Source organism: Phascolarctos cinereus, unplaced genomic scaffold, assembly GCF_003287225.1.
Source record: "Phascolarctos cinereus isolate Bilbo 61053 unplaced genomic scaffold, phaCin_HiC Scaffold_4;HRSCAF=312, whole genome shotgun sequence".
NCBI lineage: Eukaryota > Metazoa > Chordata > Mammalia > Diprotodontia > Phascolarctidae > Phascolarctos > Phascolarctos cinereus.
Window position 1 is genome coordinate 570,534,226 of NW_027555847.1, and position 18,344 is coordinate 570,552,569.

At 39.2% G+C, this 18,344-nt stretch overlaps 1 protein-coding gene across 4 annotated transcripts in view; it reads left to right on the top strand.

The window, feature by feature from the left end:
* Nucleotides 1–18,344, top strand: part of LYRM4 (LYR motif containing 4) — a 214,112-nt gene that overhangs the window by 154,998 nt on the left and 40,770 nt on the right. Inside the window, exon 3 of one of the 4 annotated variants that reach the window (XR_002321931.2) lies at nt 13,629–13,853. The exons of the other annotated variants lie outside the window; for them this stretch is intronic. The gene's annotated coding sequence lies outside the window, so the exon portion shown is untranslated. The remainder of the gene's footprint in view (nt 1–13,628; nt 13,854–18,344) is intronic. 4 annotated transcript variants of the gene reach the window in all.

Below are 18,344 nucleotides of genomic sequence, written 5' to 3' on the forward strand. Positions count from 1 at the left end.
CAGTCTTAAGATCATAAATTTCTAGGCAGAAGGGACCCCAAAAGCCATCCAGTCTTACTTTATTATTTTACAGTTGGGGAAACTGAGGCACAAGCTCAAGATGTTATTTGCTCAGAGTCACACAGGTTTTAAGTGGCAGAGCCAGGATTTAAACTCTTTCTAAATGCAACACTGCATTGCATCCCTAATGAGTAGCAAAGCTTGTATTCAAAGCCAGGCCAAATCTGCCAAGATGGACTCCATATTTGAAACTACTTCCAGACAAGTTTGTGAAAACTCTTAATCCCTAGGAATTTTGTTTCTACTTGTTTTGACTCAATCTCTCAGATATTAAGGTACAGCAGCAAAAGCTACAAAGCAGATTACAGAGCAAAGAATCTATTGCATCCAATTTATATCACACCGTGGCATGTACTTTGAGGAGTACAATTAATTCTTGCTTGTGACATTTTATCCAGTATAAATTTTCATCAAAGTCCCCTTTGAAATAATCTGAAGATAAAGAGCAGAAAAAATCATGGCTCCACAATGGTGTTTGTATCTTCTTTTGATTCCTGATACACTATTTTGATTAATAATTCAACTTTTTAATCTCACACCTATCATTACAGGTGAGGCTGTTAGGTATTTATTTCTTTGTCAGTTCCCATTGGTTATGATTTTTCACTATCTTGGGGTTTAATCATGAGTCTTGTTTCATAGGCCCACTTGCTTTGTCATTAAACTCATTCAGAAGACAGCAGCCAACCTAGCAACAACTATGTAGCCCTGCCTGGCCAGGAGGCATTTAGTTAGACTCTGTACTGAAGGCCTGATTTAAAATCCAACTCATGCTTCCTCTTGCTGGGCTCAAGGGCTATTAAATTTGAGAGATGCGTTCAATTTTAAAGGAAGAACAAAAACTAAATCTGTTTCATAAAGAAAGGCTGGAATAGTCTCTCACGGCATTTTTTTAAATGGACTAATATGTTGATGTTTTCTGGAAATAGGGAGCCATTTTTCAGGTTTTCATTATTAAGCCAGATGAGATGGAAACCGAAGCGCACTCCTCAATGCTACCTCTGGGACTTTTATTTGTTGTTTTTATTTTAGCATCATCTGCAGGATTCCTTTTTTTAGTTAAGACCTATTACTGTAAACACCGAATTTGAGGATTCTTTGTTTCTTCCTTTCTTTTTTAACTCAGGATACCATTTTCCTGGTTCCTGTTCATGAGATTCCTTTCTCAGATGTGTTTGCATAACTACTGACTATAACATATGCATAACATACTTACTCTGATTTGTTGATTCTTCCACTAATGTCCTGTTTTCATCGTGGTGTGGGTGTCACCTGGGTTTTTCTAAGCCTATAGCAACAGAGGACAAGCTGTTATTTTCCAGGATTTGAAAGAGAATAGTGTTATATGGTCAAAGCTCTTTCTTTGTAAAAGGGGTAATGACAAAAAAATGAGGAAAGTAAGATCTAGTGACAACGTATGTATTTTTCATCCAATAATCTGCCTAGCTAAATTCCATGAGGCTTGTCAGTGTAAAGCATGGATGAGGGCTTCTTTGACCACAGCAATTCACGAATCACTAGCATGGAAGTGTTATATAGTCTGTATCAGAAAAGAACTCTCACAGTAATAAAAGCACAGATTTTTTTTAATAGAGATAAAGTTTCTAATCATGCAAGATATTGGTCGAAACTTACTTTTGTATGTAAAATTAGTGAGATAAACTATTGTAGGCATAATCAAGTATAAATAACCAGAAGACTACCCTCTCCCATCATGAATACCTAGGTGTTCATTCATATAATTAAATGTTTGGTTTTTTTTTATAATTTATAATTTTTATTTTAAAAATTTTAGGCTTTAAATTCAAATCCTAAACATATTTTTATATTCTTAAGGATTTAGGGAGAATGCTTTCCCATGATTAAACCCTTCTTCACTTTCACAGTTGGAAGATACTGTAACTGAAACCCTTCATAGTAAACATGTGAGCCACTTTGAGGCTGCATTTAGAGAAATGAGAGCAGCACTTTTATGTTCAGTACCTTATCATGTTGTAAACTTATCTTCCTTTAAGCTATATGTTCTGTTGAAGGTGAAAAACCCCAAAATGTGAATTTCTCTTATTTTATTTAACTTCCCAAATTAAATTCCAAGATATTATTAAAGTTCTTCCATCATTCAAATGACAGACAAAATGTCTAAAGGTTCCTCAAACTAGTCTACTAATCCTAAGAGCAGCAGAAGAGGTTTGAGAAAAGCAGGGATTGTTTCAGTCCTTCAGCACCTAGCATAATGCCAAGCACATAGTAGGTGCTTAATAAATGACTGTAAATTGATTGATAAATCAATTGATTTATTAATTTGTAAATACGGTAGTACACCCTAGGAGTCTCCACTGATTCCATTCTGAGCTACTTTCCCCTACATAAGGAAAAAGTGTTTTATCAGGACATGCCTTCTGCCCCAGCATACAGAAGCACTTTGGCATCCCAAGGCAAACTGTGGAACTCATGGGTGCTCATACTGTTGACGCTTCATTGTCCAGGTTGACCAATATCCCAGTTGGTTGCTGAAGCCAAATGTTATTGATGGTTGACTAACATAATCTTAATAGTGTAGTCCACGTTCATTTAATGACTGTGACCTCCAAAGATCAAAAGTGACTTACTAGCTTTCCCTCCTCATGCTTTCCTGGCTTACTTCAATTCTCAGCTAAAATCCCACCTATACAAAAAGCTTTTTACTATTCTTCTTAATGCTAGTACCTTCTCTCTTGATTTATCTTCATGTTACCCTGTGTATGTCTTGTTTGTATATACTTGTTTTCATATTATCTCCCCATTGGACTGGGAACTCCTTGAGGACAGGGCCTGTCTTTTACTTTCTTTGTATCCTAAGCACTTGGCATAGTGCCTGACACATAGTAGGCACTTAATAAAAGCTTGTTTACTGACTGACCTCATAAAGATGCTAGTTACTAGAAGAGCACTCTGGTTATACTCTTAAAAGCACTACATGGCACAAGACGTTGTGAGCTAGTTATTCTTATATCAAAGTGATATTTATTCATTAAAAAAACTCTCATTCCCTTCTGTCCTCATCCCTTCTTCATTCTTTTGCCTCCATAAACACACAAGCTCCATTAAATTCCAGAACTACTTAATCTAGAACAAATTTACAGGTGGCATGTGAAATTCCCATTGCTGGTTTCATTCCATTAAACTATATCCTTCAGTGTTACATTAATGGACTCATATTTTATAAACTCGTAAGATTGAATAGTATGGAATGAAATCAATATTTCAGATAATTACTTTTGGGGGGCACTAAGGGAATACGTAGACCCAATAGCAATGGAAAGTCATTTAAAACTTCCAAACTGGTATTGATTAAAATTAGGTCCTTGAAGATTAAAATATCCAATTTACCAAGTTTTTTTTTCTTCTCCTTTTACATTATGGCTTTACTAAAAAAGGTGCTAAAGTATTCTAGAAAAGTTGTAGCTCTCAGCATTTATAACATCAGGCAGGTAATTTTCTTGATTGGATGGAGAAGAAAGCTAATAATTTTGACAGTGTTCTGTATGCATCCAAAAAACTACAAATATTTTGTCATATTTTGCTGATGTTTAATATTTGTCTGTGAAGCTCAACATCCAGGAGGGCCTCAGTTTTCTGTTGGGAGGACTGTTCAAGGATATTATTTCTCTTGTCCATTGTTGTCTCCACGGGCACAAAATAAGTGGCCACTTTATCCAGGTTCTCTTCAATACCTGTCCAGATTATGTGTGGATTGGGGCAGCTAGGTGGCGCAGTGGATAGAGCACCGGACCTAGATTCAGGAGGACCTGAGTTCAAATCCGTCCTCAGACACATAACGCTTACTAGCTGTGTGACCCTGGGCAAGTCACTTAACCCCATTGCCTAGCCAAAAAAACAAAAACAAAAAACAGATTATGTATGGATATGTCCAATTCCAAGCCATGAGGCATTCTGCAGCTAGATTTCAGAACTGTGATCCTTGACTTGACTGAGTGAGTCACTGTGATTCCTTGACCCCCAGAGCTACCTTCTAAGTTGTAACACCTGGGACACTTATCATGTGCCACAGCCAGAAGGTTAGAACACAGTTAAAACTCTGATTAACCTATGTCAGATTAGCTAGCTGACACTTTAGACAGTATGGCATAATTTTAAAAGTACTGGATTTTAAAGGTCATAGAATCTGGGTTCAGGTTCTGACTCTGCTACTTTCCTTGATCAAGTTCCTTCATTTTTCTGGGTCTCAGTTTCTTCATCACTAAAGTAGAGAGAGGCAGACCAGATGATCTCTAAGGTTCTATTTAGCTTAAGATCCTATGAACAAATAAAGATAACAGAATTGGGAAATTTCATAGGATTTTGGTCTGGGGGAGGTTTGCTGGCAAGGACTGGGTGGTGGAGGGCAGAAACCTGAGAATATTAGACAAAAGAGGGAAGACCTAAGGAATATGGCACCTACTTCAGGGTGAGGAAGACAAACGTTGGGGCCTCCATAATTTGGCCAACAGCCTGAAATATTCCATGCCATCTAACCTGAAATTATTCCACTGAATCACTTATATGTCACTATTTAGACTTTTTTTTTAAAGTGAAGGAAACATAGAGAATGTCAGACAGTAGGCCTTACGTCTTCCCATTACAATGAAAAAAAGGATATGTATGGCAGGCACTTCATCCTAGAAAAAATTACAAACATGTTGCTGCTTTCCTCGAGAACATTTCCTAAACCACACAATATTATTGTCCTCAGTTTCAAATGTCATCCAGTGATGCCCCACCATTCCCACCATCCATAATTAATTTATATTCCCTAGAAAATAGCCTAACTCTTTAAGTGATTTTTTTTGCCTTACTGATTACCGTCAGAAAGTTTGAAAATTGCAATAAAAGTAGTTATTTAAAGAGTGTGAGGCTTGTTTTCTGTCAGTGCTTATCTCTTGTCTTTCTCATAGTGTACATCTGAAGGTTTTACTAATGTATTTGAAACTCATAATAGAACAGATGGATTGTGGCATATTACTGCCTTTTAATATACTTATATTACTTTAGCCTGAAACAAGGTTGAATGTTTGTGAATGTCAGCAAGAACTAAGATCTTAAAGTCAAGCTGCTCAGCTTCCTTACTCACAATAGTCATCAATATTTAACATTTGATATTTCTTTCTTGTTTATTCTAGAGGATTTAATATCAGTATATTATTTTACACAGCAAATGATTTACTCTTGTATAAAATTACATACAGGTGTGACCAATTCATTAGTATGAAGAACTATTATAAACCCAAACTCTACCAACTTTATGGTAATTATTTTTTCTCTCTGTTTGTCTGTCCATCCATCCATCCAGACATCTATCTAATTTCAGGGGAATATTGGCCCTAATCACAACTGGATTTGGGGTCATACCATCTAGATTTAAAACAGGATCTGCTACTTACCACCTGAATAAAACCTCAGTCATCCTGTAATATAGCGGGGGAAACCCTGGATTTAGAGTTGAGAGAACATAGATTTGAATCCTGGACATGCTGTTTGCTTTTTTGACCTTGGCCATATCATTTCCCTTCACTGATTCTTAGTTTACTCACCTATGGAATGAGGGACCAGACCAGATGATCTCCAAGATCTCTTCCAACTCCAAATCCTATTATCCCATTGAAGCCCCTCTCTGTATGTCCAAAGAAATAGAAAGCCTCAATATAGGCTCCTATCTAAGTCTAGGTCTCTGTGTCCAGACAGCCCCTTGTCTTTATCCCATAGTGGGGCCCACTCATTCACAGCAAACATTTGCCCAGAACTAAGTAAAAATCACTTTATCGAGAGACAAAATCCGTCATACAAATAGACAAGATATAAGGGGTAAATGATAACAGTTCACCTAGTAGCAGCAAGGCATAGGAGGAGGATGAAATGGAAGGGGGATAAATTCAGCCTTTCCCAATGTGGCAGCAAATTCTGACAAGGAGGTTACTTCTTAAGTGGGTCAGGGAGCCAGGCAGGCTTCAACTGGTCATGACTATGTTCAGTTACAGGCTGCAGTGTCCTTCCCTTGCAATCAGCTGGCCCCTGGTTCTGGCATGCATTCCCACACCCTTTCGGTAGGACTCAAAAGTTATAAGTTCCCCTGGCCTACCCAGTTTTCATCTCCCATGGTGTTTCAGTTCTTTTCATGTAGCTGAAAATAACTACACTTTCCTTCAGCCCCCTTGCTAATAAGGGGCTACAAAGGGTTATCTGAAATTCAAGGAGATCACTTGCCTCAGATTATCCTATGCTGTGCACAGCCCTGCTCTGTCCTATTCTGTCAGGAAACCAAGGACATCAGGGCTATATATTTTTCCCAAACACAAGATTTTTAAATGATTTTTTTTCTCCTAACCTTGGTGTGTTTTATAATCCAGGGCATTTTATAGCCTGATAAATTAGGTAAGTCAGGCTGCCCAGAATCACTTTGTAGTTGCTAGAATCTTTTTTTTTTTTTACTTCCATAAAGACTAGAATTTGGAAGAAATCTGTCTGGAGATGCCATAAGGCCTGGTGGTTAGAACTATGACTTTGAAACCCAGTATCCAGAGGGAATTGAATCCCAGTTCTATGACATTCTGCCTGACCTTGGTTAGACCACTTAATGTCTCCTGACCCTCAGTTTCTGTGCCTGTGAAATAATGAGCCAGGCACTGTCCTTGCTACCTGTGTCCCCAGGACCTTGGGAGAATTAATGAGCTGATCTCTGTAATATACTGTAAGACTTTTGGAAGATCCTTTCATGTAAAATCTTATTGTTATTGTGAAACATTGCTAATATGCTTTTCCCACATATCATGGGTGGTTTTTCCTGGTCCTGGTCTCATTGTTATCACCTCATTAGTACATTTTCCCACATATATTTTTGTGTCCCTGAAAAATCACATGTATTAATGAAGTTTCACTGAATTATTAATGAGCAAGAACTCAGGACTGTTCTTCCAGTAGAATAATAATTTCCACGTACTCACTCAGTCACAGAATTGGACTATTAGTAGGATTATGCACCCCTGACAAATGTTGTGTTTCAGGAGAGGTTCAAATTTAGTCAGTCAGTCAATAAGTGTTAATTAACAGCTTACTATGTGCCAGAAAGTGTGCTAAGCTCTGGAGATACAACAAAAGGCAAAAACCAGTCCCTGTTCTCAAGATCTCATGATGTAATAGGAGAGAGAACACATACACGTTTAGGTACATACAAAATGCATACTGACTAGATGATGATCTGAAAGAAGACAGCATTAGAAGGTGGGATTTGAGTTAAGTGTGGAAGAAAACAACAAAAACTAAGAGATAAAAGTAAAGGAAAAGAGCTTAGCAATGATGGGGACAGTCAGTGCAGAGAAGTGCCAAACTGGCTTCATGACAAAAACATCATTAGCCACACTCTCCTAGATGCAAAGTTTAGCCTTTCCCAAAATCCACAGCCAGAATTCTGTTTCCTGAATTGAAGGTGCCTAGCTGGGACAAAGTAATAAAGAGTTATGCTTTATGTGGTTTTAATTAACAGTTTAAAATTTTGCAATCTCTTTTATAAATGCTTTCTTTAAAAATTAAGAGGCTGCTTTCAGTCATGGTTGTTAGAACTATGCATGGACAGTGGATGTAAAGAGCATGTGTCCTGGTTAGATGAAGAATATTACTTACATGTTCACTGACTGTGCATAAGGGAATCCTAGATTCCTTTTTTTTTTAAAACCACATTAACAAAATGTTTTCCATGACTAATTAGCCTGACTCATCTAAAAGAGGTCAGTGTTTTTATCCCTGTTTTACACTTGAGAAAATTTGGAATGAGGTAGGTACATTGACTTGGTTCAGGTCACATTAGAAATGCATAGCAGGGTCACAATTTAAATTCAGAGTTCTAGCTCCCATGGCAATACTACAACAATATAAATTTATGTGCCTCTATTAAATCACAAGTCTCTGATTGGTGCAGGGTTTTTAAAGACCCTTTCCTTCATAGTCCTCTGCAATGAGATATTTTATGACTGATGAACTTTGCAAAGGTGAAACTATGACGGTTCTCAGATGTCCCACTAGAAGACAAATGAGTTTCCCGCAATGAAGAAATTAAATTGGAAGCATGATTTATAAACGGAGAAATGATTTTAACAGAGCTATAGTTTGATCATGCTGAGTCATCAATTTTTAAAAATACTGTACCAGGAGAATTACCTTGAGCATACACTTATCTCCTAGGAGTTAAGAATAAACCCTAATTCTTATCTTAAACTTACCCAGTGTAAAGTCAACCCTGCTCTTTCTTGGATCCCCACAGAACCTCTGGGTGAGATCCTAAGATGGCCCGAGATTATTGCTTCATAAGGTATTTGTTGTCGTTTTTGAATCATTTCAGTCGTGTTTAATTCTTCTTGACCCCATTTGGAGTTTTCATGGTAAAGATACTAGTGTGGTTTGCTATTTCCTTCTCAGCTCATTTTACAGATGAGGAAACTGAGGCCAACAGGATAGTGATTTGCCCAGGATCACATAGCTAGGGAGTGGCGGAGGCCAAATTTGAACTCATGAGGATGAGTCTTCCTGATTCCAAACCCAGTGCTCTATCCACTACACCACCTAGCTGCCCCATTAAGGTATTTTTGAATTCCATTCAATTCAACAAACATTTGTTAATCACCTAAAAATAGGAGGCAGTGTGTCAGATATTGGAGATGGGAGATAAATTAAGATACAATCACTTCCTTCAAGAAACTTATAGTATAATAGGGTAGGTAAGTCATGTACATAATTATAGTACTAATTACTGTAATAAGAAATTGTTTCTCAGTAGAAGAGGTCCAAATAGAGTGTGATATTGGAAATTCAAATAGAAGGATTTTTAACTGGGAGAGTCTTCATGGAAGTCACCTCAGCTGTGCCTTGAAGGAAGAGAGGGATTTCAACAGGCCGAAAATGAAGGGAGGCAATTCCCAGCAACAAAACAAGTTTGGGGTTTTTTTAAGCCACTTTCATTTAATCAATTACATGATTTCAGAACATATCATAAGACCATAGATTTAAAGCTGAAATGAACCTCAGAGGTCATCTGGTCCAACCTCTCTTTTTATAAATGAGGAAACAATGAACTGAAGTGACTTAGCCAAGGTCACACAGGTGATAGTCACACCACATTGTAGTGGAGTCTGGATGCCAGTTGAAGTACACTGACAGGTATATTTGCCTTCTGCAAGCAATTTAACGTGTAAACTAAATAGACCCAAAGGTACCCCTGTTGCATTAGAGATAGTATTAGGAAAGGATCTTAGAAATTATCTAGTCCCCTTATTTTACAGATGAAGAAACTAAGGACCCGAGAATTTAAGTGATTGTCACAAATTCCCATAGCCAGGTCCTCAGACTCCAAATATGGCATGTTTCTGATGAGTGATAATTTCTTTAATTAATAGGAGTTTTTGTTTTATTTATTAATGTTTTCATTTTTGTGGAACATCAGGAAAAAGCTAAAGAATAATACTTGCCTGTCTAGTAATTAGAAGCAGCAATAACCTAAATCTCAAGTGACCATGGGCACAGTAACACCAATGCATAGAAATTCTTCCTAACCATTGAAATTAACCTCCTAACTGCCTAAAGAACTCCCTTGTACATGAGAAGACCACTTATGGTACAGATCGTTATTTTAATGATTTATGTTGTCTCCTCATTTGTGGTTTAGATGTTTATGAATTAGTGAAAAGGGATCGCCTTTGGTGGTCCCTCTTCATCAATTCACAGACATGAAAATGTATTAAGATTTTCTGTGACTAATAACTTTTGGTAAGGCCAGATGCTCATACTGAATAAGAGTTCCTGTCCACGGGATCAGAGTCTGGCCAGAGCACATGGAACATTTCAGAAGCCTTGTATTTTTATGAGCTGAATGCTTTAAAGGGAATTGTCACCAGTCTGCTTTTATGGACATGTGTGATTTTTACCTCCTTGATGGTGTGTCAACACCATATGCTTAAAACTAAAATGTTTGTGCAATTGTAGACCTTTATGGAAGTGGTTGCGGGTACCATTTATTCCAACCCCAGCATGAAGCATCTGAGGCTCAGAGATAATAGGACCCTAAATGTAGAGCTGGGGTGTGGGGGAGGGGAAGAGGACTTTAGAGATTATATAACCCAACATCCCCCCGATTCTTGATTGATAGATTAGGAAATAGAAGCCTATAGAAGCCAAAGATCACACAGGTAGCAAGTAACAAAATTAGGATTTGAACCCCAAGTTCTCCAACTCCCCAAATCTGTGTTCTTTTTGTTGTACTATATTGCCAAGTTCACACAGCTAGTTTAATATTAATTATTTATTGCATGTACTATAAGTAATACTGGTACTATATGCCAGGCACTATGCTAGGCCCTGGGGATACACACGCACACACACACACATGCACACACACACACACACACACACACATATACACTGGACCCTTGCCTTCAACACATATAAGTACAAAATACATACATACATATATATACATATATATAAAATAAAGTTGTATCACTCTCCTATCTTGCACTCTCAGGTCCTGTCCTCCAGAGAGATGACTAAGATTCAGGAAATTATTCTGTGAGTCCACACACCTAAAACTACATGAGTCTCCACCAACGTGCCACCAAAAGACATAGCTCAGGACAGAGACATTTATCAAAATTACGTAGCATGAACAATATTAGAGCAACATTTCCCTCATAAGCCTGGGATGCACCCTTCTCTTTTCCCGCCTCAGAAAAATACACATACCTGTGAGAAGAGTAGAAAGTAGAGAGGCCCACACACAAGGAACGCATGTGAGTTAAGGCCACGCACTGTAAGATCCAGTATTTTTCTCTTCTCATCAGGTCCTTGTATTGCTTTTCACTGGATGAGTCACTGCTCTGGGCTCCTTTCTCTTCTGGGTGCACCATGTTTATGCTAGGCTGTGGTCTTAGCCATCCCCGCCCCTGTCAGCTGAGATCCTGGCTTGAGGTACCACTGTGCACTTTGGGACCAATTTGACGCCTCTACCCTAGGATCAAGAGATCTTCAATTCTGCTGTCTCGGAATCTCAGCACTGGAGGTGCAGTGTTGCAGCCCTAGACAGGAAGTTCTTTAATCTCACCAACTCACTTGGCAAAACTCTATTGCTATGTTCTTTAGCTACAAGACGTTATTGCTAAGGAGGGAGGGAGGAGAGGAGGAAGAAATGACTTCCTTCTCCCAACACTTGCTGCAAGTGTCAAAAGATGAAGATTGAATTCCTTCAATTCTCTTCTTAAAATGAGGCTAGCCTACAAGGCATGGGGCCAATCATTGTTTCTCAGTTGCCCATTTCCAATGACCAGTATCCTCTAATTCCATCATTTGGACTAAGTAACTTATTCACACCTCCTTTGTTACCTTCCTCTTTACTCCTCTTATTTACAAACTTTTTTTTTTGTGGAAGAGCACAACCAACACAGGGAATCAGAAAAGTCCTCTATGTAATGACAGAGCTGGGGTTTAGTAGCTCACCTATACCTCCCAGCTCCATTTTTAAAAGTTTGTTTCCTCCCGTCCACTTTTCCATCACCTTTAGTTGAGTTTGACACAACAGCCAAAGTAAACAGATGTCCAGTATCATGTGGGAAAGGTCCTGACTACACCAACAATTACTTTATAGTTCCTAGTACCTTTATTTGGATTTACTGTCTGTAAAGTCAGTGGGAATTATTCATAAAGCTTTACTGAGAATTGGCAGACAGTGGGTTTGTCTGTTGTTCTTTGGGATTTGAGAGATAGGTTTAAATTATACCAGCTGAAAGGTCTTGAACCGATTTGGATTATGGAGATAATGGCATTCTCTTTACTCTGTATACTCCTGTTACTGTTATTGCTAACCAAGGCCATTGTTATTTTCCTAGCCAATTGTGAGTTAGAAAAGAACAAACTCAAGTCTTGGAAGAGTGCTTTAACCATTTGTAAATAGCTGACTATCTTTTCCTGTGGCTCTCTGGTTCTGGCCTTACCTGGAGTGTGAAGAATTTGTCTTTCACTTTCTTATCAGTATGTACTTGGAAGATAAAGACAAAATCTTATTTTGGTCCCATTTGCCAAATAAATGTCTTCCATTTAACCTTGGATGTTCTCTTAGAACACTGTAATTAACAGAAGTTTTGTACATATGTAAAAAATAATTGTGGTCCTGTATATAAATTTTTAAAGGACATTGGTGTGAAAATGTAGTAATTAGATAAGTCACTTTGGTTTCTGGTCAAGAGATTTAATTTACGTATTATGGTCCAGTTCAGAATGTGTCCACTCTATTCTTGATGCTGTGGTCATTTTCTTTGTGTGTATGAATGTATGCATATAACATCAAATTATTCTAGTGTCCATGTTACCCTACAAAACCCAATGATACAAGCAAATTCCATTGAATCCCAGGTTTTGTTGTTGTTGTTGCCATGATAGAGTACTGATAAAATGAACAAATTATTAGAAATCATATTCCCTGGCTGTATGAGTTGGCCATGAAATAAAGCTAACAAATATCTTCCCTCTGAGTGAAAAGAGTATCTTTTAACCCAGTGTGGAAAAGAGGTAAGTTCTGCACATGCACATTTTTCCAATCCCTTCTCTCCTAACAACTGTATTTTTGTATGTAGTGCTATAGTTTAAGAGTAGTGGTTTGTTTTACTTTTTATTTTATTGAGGCTGAGAAGTAAAAGATGTTTGAGATGTCAAAGGGAAAAGGGAATTAAGAAGTAATTGCCACTTGAACATGTCATCTCTGTGGGTACTCTCTATACCTATACAATCATATCCTTTTGTACATGTCAGTTTGGTTTTATGATTTACTGTGACCAAAAAAGATTCATCACCTAGTGGCCAACTTTCTGGTAATAAAGTGTTCTGAACTTTACTAGGCTGAGAGACCACCACCAAACTCATACTTGAAGCCTTTCCAGTATAACCATAAGAGCTTTCCATGGCCCCACAAACTGTTGGCATGAGACTTGAGTGCAAAACTGACTAATTTGATGCTGCAATTCAAGAACTTAGCTATATGCTGCAGTTCAGATCACTGTCCTCTCCCCTACATTACCTCAAATGCAAATACTATGTAGTTTGGTCCTTTCCTTGTAGAAGAGAACTTTTATGGGGACAGAGATCAGAGAAAGAATTCATTGTAAAAGGTTTTTCCTATAAAAAATACATTGTAACCAGATGAAACATGGTCACTGTTGAGTCATCTCTCCTGGACATAGAAATAGGTTAGGTGGAGTACTACTTACTTTTTTTTTTGCCAAAAAATAAAAATTAAATATTAGGGATACATCTGCTGGAGAAAAGAGGGAGAAAGAGAGGATAGAGGGACTGAGGTCACTCTGTCCAGTAGCCATAATGGGGAAAGGGAAGCTGCGCCTACCTAGCCTTGTCAGCCCAGGCACCATGGGATCAGAAGACCAGAGCTGCCTTATGCCCGCTGTCAGGGAGAGTCCTCCATCTTTCGCATCATAGGGTCCTTGGACATGTCTGCAATGATCCAGGTCAGTTCATCTACCTGATGGAGCATTTTGTTCCCACAGGTGCAGGTGCTGTCCTCTTCTGCTGGTAGTCGAAGTCACAGCACAAAAAGAACAGAATGTGTTTCTCCTTGTCTTCCTTGAGGTCCAGCGTGGTATTTACTTGAGTTTGGAGTTCAGAGGTCACAGGGACGTACCATGGACCTCCTGCCCCACGCCTAGCAGAAGTAGATCCCTACATACGTGAAATAATTCTTGATGATATTTAAGAAACAAGGATTTTCAGTGGTATGTTTGTATTTGAAAACTTGACTGTTACTGCTCAGAGGGAAACAAATTCTGTGCTGAAGTCACAGAATCACAGAATGTTAGAATAGAAAGGGATTTTAAACCTATAGAAAAACCTTCTTCTATTTATAGATGAGGAAATTAAGGCTCAGAGGTAAAGTGTATCATCAGCATCACACAAGTCATAAGTAGCATAGTCAATGTGAAACCTAAGTTGTATGACTCCAAGTTCAGCGCTCTTTATAGTATCCCAAGCTTCTTTTTCCCTCCACTCCACTCCCATAGATCATCCAGAAATACAAATATCAGGGTGGGGGTGAGCGGAGAAAGAATCTAATATTTATAGTGGGAATCAAGAGAATGATCGAAGTGATGCCATGTACTCTAGGAGTAGCCAACTCCAGGCAAAGAGCCCAGAGTAAGAACAATTTAAAAATGGCTATTCATGGTTGCATCCCTGATTCCCTTCTGCCCACAGCTATCTTTGTACAATGTCAGTATGTGATCTCTTGGTGCCTGCCTACAACATAACCTATCCATACTATTGACAACTGTTGTCAGTTCAACTCTTCCAGCTGATATATTAACCTGTTGGTCCAGCACAGTGTAGATTTGGTTGGTTGCTTTTTATTAAATAACTCTGTGCTGTGAGCTGCTTTATGGAATATATAGGGAGCTAGAAGAATTGCCTTGGACTGAAGTATTACCTAAGAATATGAGAAATGCCATATACTCAGCCTCTGGTATCCTTTCTGGCAGTGTCTCCAGGGGGTATTTAGTGGGAAGGAATGGTTGTCTGCCATGATTAAAAAGGCTAGAATTATAGCCTAACTAAGAGTTCTTAATCTGGAGTCCATAAACTTGTTTTTTAGTGTTTTAAACTTGTATTTCAACATTAATGGTTTCCTTTGTAACTGTATTTTGAAAACATTATTCTGAGGTGTCCATAAACTTCACCAGAGTGCCAAAGGGGTCCATAACACAAAAAGGTTAAGAATTCCTGACCCATAGTGTCTTAGCTTTCTTTTGTGAGAGGGAATGGTGTCCTCCATGTCTTAAAACATTTTCAGTATAGCCTAGAGAATTCCAAGTCTTGGCTAACCACTAAGACTTGCTGGAAGGAAGCATGTAAGTGACTAATACATTAGTGTAGATTAATAGGTGGTATTTCAGTATGCCTGTTTTAATACCACCATGTTCTAGGTGAACTGGACCTTGTTGTGACTTCTTTGGTTGGCTACATTAATACTAAGTATATGTTTGCCAAAAACTGCCTAGCTTCCTATCCTCTCCTCTCCCCACTCCAGCCAAGTCGTTACACCTCTCTTTACTCTGAGACCCTGTTCTTCCATTCAACTAGACAGGAAATATGTTAGAAGAACCTTCCCCAGGACTTGGCTTACTGTCAGACTACATTGTTACTACTGGAAACTGATATTTGTTAACCAGATCCTTTGCCTAGATCCTGACTTCTGATCACGGAGGCCCTTTGTCCTCAGTCCCTGACCCTTGTGCCCAGTCTCCTATTCTGGCTTGTTGGTGTCTGTTTCACTAGACTTGGCCTCTTGTCCACTTCCAAAGCATTCCAGCTTCTTCCATCTCCTTTCTACTACTCCTTCGTCACCACCAACTGCCCTGTCTAGCCATCACCCAGGTACCTGCATGACATAAGGAGCTCTACCTGCTCAGCAAGAGGCAAGAGCCCAGCATAGAAACATAAAAAAATTGATCAGCCCTACCTCCTGACAGAGAAGAGATGGATACAAAGTGGAGAAAGAAACTTGTTTTGGGACATTATTACTGTGTGGATTTGTTTTTATTTGACAATGCTCATCTGTTACAAGGTTTTAGTGGGGTTTTTTCTTTCTTTTTCTCAGTACTTAATTGGAGAATAAAGGGAGGGTTATCAGCAATAGTGATGACAAAAATAAGAGACCTTTTGAAACATATTTTAAATGCAGAGAAAAGAACAAAAGGAAGCACAGACAAAAAGGACAGTTTTGAAAGTAATGTGTAGCATTTGTATCATACTTTTAAAAAAGCATGGTGATGTACATCTATAATCCCTTTCTACTGGAGAGGCTGAAGCAAGTAGATCACTAAAGCTTGGGAGTTGTAGTGAGCTAAAAGTTGATTAAGCCCAGCACCAGTAGGGGGAGCCCTGCCACCGGGCTGTCTAAGGAAGAATCCCTGGCCCAGAGCATCCTAGCTGTCTTTTGTGAAAGGGAATGGTGTTCTATAGAAGGTAGGATCTAAACACAAGTCATTATCCCCTGCCTCCCTCCCCTGCAAAAAAACAATACACAAAAAACAACAACAATACACAACAGAATACTCTTCTTCCAAACCCTCTGGTTTCTATCAAGGGCAATACCATCCTTGTAGTCATCCAGGTCATAACTTAATCATCATCCTTAACTTCATTATAATTCTCCCTTATCACACATATCCAAAGAATTGCCGAGTCAGGTCATCTCTACAACATCTCTTGTACTAGTGCCCTTATCCCTGCTCATTTACATCTGTCAAACATACCCCCTCCTCTCCTGTGATATTGCCACCACTCTGCAGACCCTCATCACCTCACACCTGGACTATCGCAATACCCTGCTGGTAGATCTGCCTGCCCAAGTCTCTCCCCACTCCAATCCATTCTCCATTTCGCTGCCAGAGTGATTTTCCTAAGTGTAGGTTTGATCATGTTACTTTGACTACTCAGTAAACTCCAGTGGCTCCCTATCACCTCCAGGATCAAACACAGATTCTTCAATTTGGCATACAAAGCACTTCTTTTGTTGTTGTTGTTGTTTGTTTGTTTTTTGCTAGACAATGGGGTTAAGTGACTTGCCCAGGGTCACATAAGTAGTAAGTGTCAAGTGTCTGAGGTCAGAGTTGAACTCAGGTCCTCCTGACTCCAGTGCCTGTGCTCACACAAAGCGCTTCTTAACCTAGCCTCTGCCTACCTTTCCAGTCTTCTTACACTTTACTCCCTGCTACATCCTTTTTTTTTTTGGCAAGGTAGTTGGGTGGTGATTTACCTGGGGTCACACAGCTAGTAAGTGTCAAATGTCTGATCTAAGACCAGATTTCAACTCAGATCCTCCTGACTCCAGGAAAGGTATTCTATCCCCTGGGCCACCTCGCTGCCTCCCTGCCACACATTTTTCAATCAGGTGACATTGGCCTTCTTACTGTTCCCTTAACAAGACATTCCATCTCTTAGGTCCTGGAATTTTCTCTGGAAAATTCCCTATGCCTGGAATGCTCTCCCTCTTTAGCTCCACCTCTTAGGATCTTTGGCTTCCTTTCAGTCCCAACTAAAACCCTACCTTCTATGGGAATCCTTTCCCAAACCCTCTTACTTCTAGTGTCTTCATTTTGTTGTTTTCTGTTTTTCTTGCATATAGCTTGTCTGTAAGTCTTTGTTTGCTTCTTGTCTCCCCTACTAGATTATGAACTCTTGGAGGGGCAAGGAGTGTCTTTTGTAAATAAGAGTCTTATCTACTCTTTTAATATCCCCAGCACTTAACACAGTGCCTGGCACATAGTAGGTGCCTAATAAATGTTAACTTACTGACTGATATAGCCATCACTCTAGTTCAAATTGTCATCACCTCTCACCTAGACTATTTCAGTACCTTCTTAATTAGTTACCACACTTCACGTGTACCCTACAAAGTCATGAAAATTATTTTCTTAAAGAGCAGATCTGAACATGTCACTCCTCTACTCCCTGTTGCCTCAAGAATAAACTATATACTTTAGTATTTCAAGCCCCTCACAACCTAGCCCCATCTTACCTTTGAAGCCTTATTATAGTCCACTTCATATACTCCATGGTTTAGCCAAACTAGCTTTTTTGCTGTTTATGCATCCCCATCCCCCATCCCCAGACCATTAGGAGCAGCAAGAACACTACCCTTCTTGTATAGCTCTATAGCCATCATGTGGGGAAGCAACTCCTGTGAAAAAGGGGCCAGCCATCACCACCAGTTACCAACCAGCCACTACCCACCAGCAGGTAAGACAGCCTTGCAGAAGGAGAGGCAAGAGGCAGCATGTGTCAGGCAAATCAAACCCCCACCAACACCAGCACCTTAGCAACCATCTCCCCTCACAACCCAGCAGATAAAACCCAAGAGCCTTTGGAATAGCAATGCCTCTAGTCCAGTGTCTACAAGCATTATCCTGGGAAGCATCCCCTGTGGAGACGTACCCTGGCTATTGCTTCTATGGATGCCACAGCCACAGCTACTGAAAACCCAGAAAATAAAATTCTTGCCACCCAAGTCCTTGGCACTGTCAAATGTTTCAACATTAGAAACTGATATTTTATCAGCGGAAGTGACATTAAAGCATCTGTTTTGCCACCATGCCCTAAGGACCATTGGACATTTCCATTTGACTTGGAGCTAACATCTTCCAAATGTAATTATAGTTTTCCCTATAAAAATGTGAGCTCTTGAGAGTTAGGGACTGACTTTCTATTTT